At 33.0% G+C, this 10,379-nt stretch overlaps 1 pseudogene; it reads left to right on the forward strand.

Annotated features, from left to right (window-relative positions):
- Positions 1-8,134: 8,134 nt before the first annotated feature.
- On the forward strand, positions 8,135-9,828 carry LOC107769009 (alkane hydroxylase MAH1-like; annotated as a pseudogene).
- Positions 9,829-10,379: the final 551 nt, after the last annotated feature.

Raw genomic sequence — 10,379 nt, forward strand, 5'->3', positions numbered from 1 at the left:
CCGACATGGAAAAAAGATTTTGTCAACCTCAGTCCATGCAATTCCACATCTACGGCTGTCCCCCCACACATATGGTGTCAGAAATAACTGATTATCACCAGCACACCAAAACTCATCACTAGCATCTTCACTGAAATCTTTATACACAAGTGCCATATAATTATCAAAAAGAACATCAGTAGTTGTGCATCGAAAAGGATGATCGCGAGGGTGGTAGCATTCCTTCTTTCTCAGATAATAGAGAGCAATGTCAATATGCTTCATAAAAAGGCAAAAAATAAAACAAATCAATAACAAATCAGTCATAAAATAATAAAAAAATGATAAATTAATAATAGAAAAAATAAATGCCTTGTGAATTATCTAACCTTATCATCAAGAACAAATTTGCTATCTGAAAGCTCAAGGAAAAACATTTTGCTACTGATTTTTTGATGATACAATTTGTATGGTTTTTTCCTCACACTATTATTATCAGCATATAAATCAATTTGTCCCCTGAAAATTTTGAAAATGTCAAGTTAGAATTTTGAAAACTTTAATCTATAAGTTAAGGACCAAGTTTCCTTAGCTTTTGAATTTGATACTCAAACTTAAGGACTGCATGTCCTTAACTTATGAATTTTGAATTCAAACTTAAGGACAAGAAGTCCTTAAGTTTTAAACTTGAATCTATAAGTTAAGAACAGTTAGTCCTAAAATTAGTCTTACAATCACAGAAGTTAAGGATGTAGTGAAACACATTAAGAGACTTACTCTTTTTTGCGACTTCTCCTTTTCTCCTTGCCCAACCACACAATGAATTTCTTCACTAATTTTTCATCTTCTTTGACATAATGAAAAATACACCAACGAGTATAGGTTGATTTTATCCAACCTGAACTCTTCAGAGTATTTTGATTGTCTGCCTTGGAACTTACTGCTTTTCCTTCCTTATCAAAAGGAGATTTCAACTGCCAGCTTAACTTCTTGTTCCTTTTACCTCGACCAAGTTCTTCTTCAACATTTCCTTCACCCTCCATAGTCAAAGTCGCATCAATGTCCATTTGTATACTTGGAGGAGTAGGAGTAAGAAGAGAAAATGACGGACCATCATAACCAATACTGTCTCTCTTTCTTTTCCTTGTATATTGGTTAAGATCGTCATCATTGGTGTCCTCTTTGTTTTCCTCTGCTGGTGACACTATATATATATATATATACATACATATTCATATTAGTTTTCTGCAATAGGTCAAATGAAGAGACAAAAATTCAATTGTACATATAATAATTAGGGCACAATCAGTACCTGTCTTCTCCGCAGTACCTTCTTGTGTTTTTTCAAGAGACAACTCAGCTAAAATATTGCGTGCAGCATTTTCTTTTTCTTGCAATTCCATATTTCTTTATCTTGGAGTTGTTCACCATGATCTTTAGATGCTTGTTGACAAGATTCTGCAAAAATATTTACAACAGCTAACATGTTAATAATCTTTAATTAAAACAAACATATATAAAATTTAAAAAGCACTGCCTAACCATTTGCAATATCCAAGATCATTCCAGCTACATCATCATCATCACATGTTGCATCTATAGATTTGGAACCAATCTCACTTCTGCCTATGTCTTGAGATTGTAGTCCAGTTTTCTCTTGATACTGCACTCCAGCTTCTTCGCTTACTGCTTCAAAAGATACAATATATAATGAAATAAAGATACAATATATAATGAAAATTTTATCTAACCTTGACTGGCACAAGTTTGAACTCCAAATTTTTCTTTGTATGACAGCGGTGTAGAGAGATCATACGTTCCTTCTAAGCATTTGCATACAATCTCGCTGACACTTGTCCCCAATGGACTTGTTAAATCCTCCTGTGATTGCAATCCACAAACTCTACAAATTTTCTCCGGCACTCCACAAACTTCTGCATGCACATGCATAGTTTATATGTATTAATCTATTGAATATACATTTCAACGAAAATAAAAATCAAAATCTATATCTAACCTTTCCCAATATCAGTAACATTTTCAGTTTCATCATCTAGATGTGCATCTCTAAATTCTCTTTCATACTGACCCTCTGCATGCACATCCATATCATCACGTTCAACACCACCTGCATCTTGGTTGAATATGCCAGTACGCTCAGTAGCACGACAATGATCATCAACTCCATATTTTCTAATTGGAACACTAGATTCTCTATCTGTGTTCATCTGATCAGCTTTCCCAAACATGTTCATCAAAGTATCAAGCTTTGATCCTAGAGTTTTCTTTAAATCCTGAGAAAGCAACTAAGTTACAAAGAGAAGGACATGTTTAAAACTTAAGGACAGGCAGTCCTTAAGTTTGAACTTAAAGTTCAAAACTTAAGGAAATGCAATCCTTAAGTTTGAACTCCAAGTTCAAAAGTTAAGGACAAGAAGTCCTTAACTTTGAATTCCAAGTTCAAAACTTAAGGACATGATGTCCTTAAGTTTCATTTCAAAGTTCAAAAGTTAAGGACAAGAAGTCCTTATCTTTCAATTCCAAGTTCAAAATTTAAGGACACAAAATCCTAAAGTTGGACTAACTGAAATTACCTTGATTTCGTTCTCAATCTTTTTTTTTTCTGATACAACAATTTTCTGATTAACTCTGGTAACTTCTGCTTGCAAATCCTTCTTAAAACTCTCTGATAATCTCTGAATCAAAAAACATAATATAAAAAAAAAAGGTGTTCGTAAGCAAGAAATAATCAAATAAAAAACTAATACTATTCAAAGGCAGAAATACATACTCTAACAATTTCCTTAAGTACACAATTCGTCAAATTGTGTGGAAGAAGACCTTGAGCCTCGATCTTGTGAAACTGGCTCCTCCACACAAAGAGGCTCTGTATCTTCTTCTTCCACGGGAATAAAGGGTGACACCTCAATCAACTTAAATACCTATTATATAAGAAAAACTAAACATAAGTATACATAACTAAAACAAATAAACAAAAAAAGAGATAGTAATTACATTAACTTACTTTTTCATTATGGAAATATTTTCTACAAAGAGCATCAAATTGTGGAGACTTCATTTCAGAATAACATAACATTCGAGGATAACCAACTTCTTTGAAGTTCACAAATTGTTTCTCTTGGAAAATAGGAAGTACTTCCATAATCCAGACACAAAACGCAAAAGGAAAGCCAACTAAAGTGTAGCTATCAATATCTTTTTCTTTCTCTTTCTCCTTCTGAACATCATTCTCATTTGATTTCAAGCAACTCTTAAATGATTTTAATAGCGTCTCATAAGCAAGAGAGCCCCAGTTGAAGGAAGCGCAAAGTGCATCATCATCAACAATTTTCATTATTTGCTCCGACACATTCCTATTTTTCCTCTTGCCCATCAAAACCGACTCAACAAAATAGAGTGTTGCCACATTCAAAGCATCATCATCACTGCCAGCAAATGATGAAGTTGTACTATGTGGGCGACTAGAAATAAAACTATACAAATCAGCCAACTCAATTTTGTCCTTTCCAGGGAAATAGACTCTTAAAAGCCTATCTCTTTCTCATTTAAACCTTTCATGTCAAGCGACGAATAAGACTTCAAACCAGTAATAATATGGAATGCATCACGAGTAAACTTAATATCGCGGTCAAATACCTTGAAGGTCATCGAATCAGGTTCATTACTAACAATTTCAGAAAGCAATACACAGTGCATAAGTTTACCCGAGAACTTCACACTTTGTAATCTGAAGAAGTTGCCAAAAATACTTTCCCTCAATTTCTTCCATTGGCTATTCGACAAAAAACTTTTAATTGTTTCCTTATATTGAAAATCTCCTTTCCAATATACCAGAAAATTACGCCAATCGTCAAAATCAAAAAAATGATCGCCTTCCATTATAACACTAGAAAAGAAGGAAAAACAAACAAAGATTAGGACTTAACTTAAAATTTTAAGTTTAAAAGTTAAGCAAATACAATCCTTAACTTTAAATTTTAAGTGCAAACGTTAAAGAAATACAGTCCTTAACTTATACTTTCAACTTCCAAAGTTAAGGACACTTAGTCCTTAACTTCAAGTTTCATGTGCAAAAGTTAAGGACAATAAGTCCTTAACTTTAAATTGTAAATGCACAGGTTAAGAAAATACAGTCCTTAACTTATACTTTCAACATCCAAAGTTAAGGACACTTAGTCCTTAACTTCAAGTTTCATGTGCAAAAGTTAAGGACAATCAGTCCTTAACTTTAAATTGTAAGTGCATAGGTTAAGGAAATACAGTCCTTAACATATACTTTCAACATCCAAAGTTAAGGACACTTTGTCCTTAACTTCAAGTTTCATATGCAAAAGTTAAGGACAATCAGTCCTTAACTTTGAATTCCAACTCCAAAATTTAATGTCCTTTCTTCCTTACATTTAATGAACACAGTTAACATATAATGCTAATTTTTGAAATTTCACACATACTTCACACGGCATTGAACCAACTTACAAATAAAGAAAAACAAAAATGCATAAAAAAAAATATATTACCAGTCGCGATTGACAGAAGATGACAGAGAAGATGAAGGAGCAGAAGTTTAACTGAGATTGCAGTTTGCATACGAGGAAGATGAAGAAGCACAGAACTCTGAACGAATGAAATAAGGGTTTTCGTCGATTTTGGGATTATACAAGAAATAGAGAAAGGGTAATTGTGTCTTTTCCCCCTTTGTAGTGGCTATTTTTAATAAGCATTTTAAATAGTGGATAAAAATTAAATACACCCTTATTTAGTGGCTACTACACGCCATTTTTACCAAGAAGTGAATAAATGGGTCAACTTAATTCTTTCAGGCAAAACATACAAAGTCCATAGGCTGGCCCATTTGTTGTATATTAACTTAGTCAAATAAGCTCATCAAAAAATTTGTTTTGTTTCCCCTTTAAAGTTAATAACTCTATAGCTTAATCATTTTAAATAATTAATTTAAATGCTAGGCAACTAGTAGGCGCACTTCAACTTTTTCATTCACGGACTCGCTTGCGTAGCGTGATATTTAACATTCAATAATTTAATTCAATAATCTCATACTATATCTATAGCTTTAGTTAATTTCTAATCCTTTCGCCATACTCACGGATTCACTTGCGTAGCCCGATAGTAACTTTTTAATAAATAATTTTCTCAAAGAACAAATATAGTAATTTTCTGAAAATAATAGCGTGCTAATAATCCTTTGTCATAACTGCGGATTCACTTGCGTAGCGCTGTTACGACAAAATTAATAAAATTTATCTTGGTCGCACATTCGCTTTCGTAGTGCGGTTAGGACAATTTTATATTATTATATCATTCTTTTAATAATTTTAATAAATAAAAGCGGATAGGTAAAACATGAAAATCATATAAGTCACAGTTTGTCCAAAATTAATTCAAGCCAAATTTTAAGTCAAATAAAGCGTCCGTGCTAGAACCACGAGACTCGGAGAATGCCTTGCACCTTCTCTTAGGTCAACAGAATTCCTTACCCGAACTTTATTTTCGCGGACCAATAAAAATAGAGTCAAACCTTCCTTTGACAAGGGATTCAAATAAATGGTGACTTGGAACACCGGAAAATCAAGTGGCGACTCTGTAAATAAATATAATCCCTACTGAAATTTGTCACTTCAATTGGAAAAACTCTTTACCCCACATTCCATAACACATGATATCTTCTTTTGGGGTAGAAAAGGGGTGTGACAAGTATTACTGCTGGATTGGTGAGGATGCTACCGCAGTGGCCTTGAATCTCCTTATTGAGAGCGAGATATTCGCACCTCAACCTGAAAAATATTTATTTATTTTTCTCATCTTATATTTTAACTATAATTACTTGTAATTTCACCTACACTTACGTAACAGATTTGTCCAAATTGAGCTATGCTTTTCAGTAAAAATTGCACGGGGCGCCCTATTTGGTCGCCCCCATCTAATCTATACCCATTTTTTAAAATAAGTTTTAACTTGTACCCACTTTTTAAATAACTTCAACCCCTTTTTTCCTCCTCCTCTTCCTCCTTCATTTTCTTTTTCTTCTTCTTCTTCTTATACACTAGGCTGCCCTTTTACTTTATATAAAGCCAATTACAATTAACAAACTATGAATTGACGACTGAAATAGAAAACAAATAGTAACATGCTATTACACTGAAAATATAAAAATATTTATATGATAATTGTAATATAATGTAATTCCTTAAATAATTACATGACTCATCATCAAAGTTTGACAAAGATACTCTTTCCATCTAAACAGCTAAAGTATTAATAATACAATAGCTTACTGAAAATGAAAACAAAAAGGTATCACTAGTAGAATACAAGATGAAAAGAATTTCTAAGTAGACCATCTCTTCTTGTGAATATGTTTAATCTTAAAGAAGTGTCTCTTGAGTCTTCAGACTACACTATATAAATACTCCCAACTCATACATTATCCTAATTAGCTGAAGTTCAGTAAATATAGAACAAACTTCATCTAAAACATGCTGAAGTTCAGCAAATAGGGAACAAAACTTCAGCTAAACTACTAAAATGCTTAAGTTCAGCAATTACAAGCAAAAACTTCAGCAAATAGAGAACAAAACTTCAGCTACTAGAATGCTTAAGTTCAGCAATTACAAACAAAAACTTCAGAACACTTGGTTCAACAATTTTTACTACTTCAGGCCTGTCTACTAGAATGCTGAAGTTTGCATGATTGCTTTTGCTACTTCAGGCCCGTATGTCTGAAGTTACGCGAAAAGTGGGTACGTTTACAATTTTTTTTTGCAAAGCGGGTATAAGTTAAAACGTGACTCAAAAAGCGGGTATAGATGCAAATGCCCAGCTTTTCTTCACCAAGTTATCTGTTTAATAGCCTCATTCTTTTTCTTGATATTTTCTTTTCCTAATAACTTTACTCAATTGTGTGAATCAAAAGAGATAATATTCAAAAAAGTTAGTCTAAATGTTTTGCCATTTATAAATAAAAATTCAAAATAGCAAATTGAATTAAGTTAGAACGGACCGAATATATCCATATTGATTTTATGTTTGTTTGATTTAATTTTCGGTCAAACCATTAGTATTCAATAACCTCTAGCCAGCTAATTTAAATTTTTACTGTATAAGAGCCATTAAAAGGGAAAGAGCTTCATAGCATTTTTTTTATTTTAAATTTCCACCATATTTGAGGTATCGAAGTAATTTGTCTCACAACGTGATATCTCACGACGTCGTGGCGTAAGGGAAACGAATAGTAACATTCGAGGACAAGGAAGGCTTAGAGATTTTTATATTAAAATGAGTGCAAACCACGGCATTTGTTGCTTTTTTGTATTATTTCATAGTTTTCTAACGTAAAAAGTTACTCGTAGCATAAAACGTTTTTGTTGTCTTCCAGTAAAGAAACTAGCTTCAATAAACGAACTACTATATGTTGAAGATTATTGAAAATATTATATTTTCTACTTTGTTGGATTCCAAAGATACTCCAGTAAATAATCGCATGTTGGAAACTTTAATTTGTTTCAAACCAAATTACGAGAAATGTATATTTTTAGATGCTCTAAAAAATAATAGCCGGCGAAATGTGAAATTGATATTTTTTGTATGTATATGTATTATATACATAATATATACATATTTTATATACTTTTTGGCTAGTGCATGCGATTAGTTTCAGCCGAAAGCAGACCAATTTTGTATTTTTGAATTATTGGCACTGAAGTGTATACTTAACCAATGACATATTGCCATAAGAATACTTTTCCAAAATTTCGTAGTTCGATAGCATACAAGGGCTTGGCTACAATTGATATATATACACATACGGAAGTCATATAACTCTGCAAATTAAAACTTATATATATATATACTGGCACTGCAATATTTTTTTTTTTTATATTATCAAGTCGTCTTAAAAATATCTGCAAGTAACTCTCCATAAAAGATAAAATTTACGATCTTGCAGACAAGGCAGGTTATCAACTACAACATCAACTATACTATTTATACCATAAATGAAAATGAGTTAAACTAAAATCTGAATGACCTCACATGTCTATGCACATATTCACATCTTGGAACCCTAGCTATAAATAGGATAGAGGGTAGTCCATATAATAAGCACCAAGTGAAAAGATCCAAAAGAATTCACATTATGAAAGAAATTATGGTTTTCAGTTCACTATTAGCCTCAATAGGGTACCTTGAAATCTTTGTAGCAATCTTTTTCTTTCTTATATTCTGGGCTTTAGGAAATAATGGCCTACCAAGAAATTATCCATTTCTTGGAATGTTCCCAGGCCTTCTTCTCCATATACAAAAAATCCATGAAAGTTCTGCAAAACTTCTTCCAAGAGCTGGAGGTACTTTCTTGTTGAAAGGCCTTTGGTTTACTAACACTGATACTCTTTGCACATTGGATCCTGCAAATGTGCATTATATCATGAGTACAAATTTTTCAAATTTTCCGAAAGGACCAGAATTTAAGAAGATTTTTGATTTTTTAGGTGATGGAATTTTTAATTCTGACTTTGATTTATGGGAGAATCAAAGGAAATATGCTAGAGAATTGATCATTAATCAAAGATATCACAAGTGTTTGGTGAAAACTATTGAGAACAAGGTCAAAGATGGCCTGATTCCAATTCTTGAATTCATGGCTAAAGAAGATAGGATTTTTGATTTGCAAGATGTTTTCAAGAGATTTACTTTTGATACAATATGTAAAATAGTCACGGGCTTTGATCCTGGTTGCCTCTCTCTTGAATTCCCAGATATTCCCTTTCTTAAAGTCACGGAAGATATAGATCATGTTATAGTCATACGCCATTTATTGCCAGAGAATATTTGGAAGTTGCAAAAAAATGGCTTGGAGTTGGGCCAGAAAAGAAACTAAGCAAAGCTGTGGAAGTTGTTGACCAAGTTATAGGTAAATATATATCGATGAAACATGACGAATTGAACAAAGGAACAAAAATTAAGGAAGACGAAGAAGAAGAAGGAGGAGGAGGTTATGACTTACTAACATTATGTATAGTCAATGATGGAGAAACAAAAACAGGGTTGAAGTTTGATAATAAATTCTTGAGGGATACAATATTAAATTTCCTGACCGCTGGACGCGATGGAGTTAACTCCTGCCTTACTTGGTTCATTTGGCTAGTTTTCACACATCCTGAGGTTGAAAAGAATATAAGGGAAGAACTTAGGACAATCATCCCAGTGGAAGAAGCCGAAAAATGGAGGCTTTTTACAGTAGAAGAGTTGAAAAATGTTGTTTATTTACATGCTACATTGTGTGAAGCATTAAGGCTATATCCCCCTGTTCCATTCCAATTCAAGACTCCACAAGAACCTGATATTCTCCCAAGTGGTCATCATGTTCATCCCAAGATGAGAGTGATGTTTAATTTGTATGCGATGGGGAGGATGGAATTCATTTGGGGAAAGGATGCTTCGGAATTCAAGCCAGAGAGATGGATATCAGAGCGTGGAACGATAAAACATGAGCCATCTTACAAGTTTTTGTCTTTCAATGCAGGACCAAGAACATGCTTAGGGAAAGGAACGTCTTTCACTCAACTGAAGGCTGTGGCCGCTGCTGTTATCCATAATTACAAAATTAAAATGGTGAAAGGTCATGATGTTTCCCCTAATTGCTCTGTTATCCTCCACATGAAATATGGTTTTAAAGTTAGGGTTAAGAAAAGATGGGCATAGTACTTTTATGTTGCACGTTTTTTTCTTCATCTTTTTGTTGTAGTATAATGTTTTCTTGTATTCATGTTCAAATAATGGGAATGTCATTATCCCAATTGGGAAGAATAAATGCATGGTTTTGTTCCTATACATTAATGTGTAGTTGATTATTTGGTACAAAGAGACGATTATTTCAACTGTTACTTTTCTATTAGTTCTATACTATTTCAAACTCACCTTATAATAAAATTTATTCATCACATTTATGAGGGCACATAATTACGAATAATAATTACTATGTTTCTACTTCTCAGTGGTATGTAAGTGAAAGGGGAGTTAGACAAATTTCAACGATTTGTGGTTATATGTAAATATATATATCGATGAAACATGGCGAATTAAGCAAAGGAACAAAAATTAATGAAGGAGGAGGTTTTGACTTACTAAGATTATGTATAGTGGATGATGGAGAACCAAAAACATGGTTGAAGATAGTAAATTCTTGAGGGATACAATATTAAATTTCTTGGTCGTTGTGCGTAAAAGAGTTAACTCGTGTTTTACTTGGCTTATTTGGCTGGTTTTCACACCTCCTAAGGTTGAAAAGAATATAAGGGAAGAACTCAGGGCAATCATCCCAGTGGGAGAAGCCAAAAGACGGAGGCTTTTTACGGTAAAAGAGT

This window comes from Nicotiana tabacum, chromosome 16, assembly GCF_000715075.1.
Source record: "Nicotiana tabacum cultivar K326 chromosome 16, ASM71507v2, whole genome shotgun sequence".
NCBI lineage: Eukaryota > Viridiplantae > Streptophyta > Magnoliopsida > Solanales > Solanaceae > Nicotiana > Nicotiana tabacum.